Source organism: Myotis davidii, unplaced genomic scaffold, assembly GCF_000327345.1.
Source record: "Myotis davidii unplaced genomic scaffold, ASM32734v1 scaffold185, whole genome shotgun sequence".
NCBI lineage: Eukaryota > Metazoa > Chordata > Mammalia > Chiroptera > Vespertilionidae > Myotis > Myotis davidii.
In genome coordinates, this window is record NW_006297811.1 from 4680482 (window position 1) to 4682139 (window position 1658).

Here is a 1658-nt window from a genome sequence, read left to right on the forward strand (position 1 = left end):
TCTTCCCTGTGAGTCTCCTTTACTACTCACAAAACACTGCTAGTCACCAAATGTATGAGGACTTTTTCCTGTAACAACTAGAAGTCTCTGACACCAGCTGGGTGCTCTACAATTTAATTCAGTTCTGACACTGTCACCTGAAGTGTCAGACAGATCTCACAGGTTGAGCTCAGTCCCATATGATTACCGCACCCCAACCCACTTCAGAGGCCAGTCACAAGCCCAGATAATCAACAGTGTTTCTGACTAAATTAGCTATACATCTGAGGTTACCACAACTCCCTCCTCAGTTTGATTAATTTGCTAACGTGGCTCACAGAACTTGGGGAAAGATTTACTGTGCTTATGTTATTACTTTATTGAAGGACGCATTAAAGAGCCCTGGCCGGTGTGACTTGGTTGGAGCATTGTCCCGAACATCAAAAGGTTGTGGGTTTGCTTCCCAGTCAGGGCACATACCTAGGTTGCGAGTTTGATTCCTGGTAGGGGACATGCAGGAGGCAGCCACTTGATACTGCACTCTCACATCGATGTTTCTCTCTCTTGCTCTCTCTCACTTTCTCTCCCTTTCTCCCTCCCTCTCTAAAATCAATAAAAATATCCTCAGGTGAGTAATTAAAATAAGAAGGATGTGATAAAGAATGGTGCTGGCCAGTGTGGTGCAGTTAGTTGGGTGTCTTCCAGTGCACCAGGAGGTTGCAGGTTCAATTCCCGGGCATGGGTCAAGGGCACATGCCTGGGTTGCGGAATTGTTCCCTATGGGGTGTGCAGGATACAGCCGATTGATGTTGCACTCCCACAATGATGTTTCTCTCTCTCCCCCTTCCTCTATCTCTAAATATTAATAAATTAAAAAAGAAGAATACAGATGAACAACTAAAGAGATAATATACGCCCTAGCTGGTTTGGCTCAGTGGATATAGCGTTGGCTTGTAGACTCAAGGGTCCGGGGTTCAATTCTGGCCAAGGGCATGTACCTTGGTTGCGGGCACACACCCAGTAGGGAGTGTGCAGGAGGCAGCTGATCAATGTTTCTCTCTCATCGATGTTTCTAACTCTATCCCTCTCCCTGCCTCTCTGTGAAAAATCAATAAAATATATATTTTAAAAAAGAGAGAGAGATAGGGCAATGTTTGGAAGAGTCCCAAGGGCAGCAGCTTCTCTGTCCCTGTAGAGTTGAGGTTCATTACCCTCTCCCTGTGAAGTATTCACCCACCTGGAAGCTCTGTGAACCCTACACTATTAGCTTGCTCAAATAGGCATAATTATTAACTCCATTTCCAGCCCTTCTTCCCTCTCTAGAGCATGGTTTTCAACCTTGGCTGCACATTAGAATCACCTGGGAATCTTTTTAAAATCGTGATTTCTGGGCCTCATCCTCCGGAAATTCTGTTTCTTTGTAACTAATGTTGTGGTCCAACCCCATAACAAAGAAACAGAATTTCCAGAGGATGAGGCCCAGAAATCAGGATTTTAAAAAGATTCCCAGGTGATTCTAATGTGCAGCCAAGGTTGAGAACCACTGCTCTAGAGGATTGGGAATGGGACCGAAACTCCCAAGCTTTTAATAATGACTTGGTTGTCTGGTGATTAATACTCCTTCTCCAGGATGCTGGCCCACAACAAACAAAAATGCTTTTATCTCTTTTTTTTTTAAT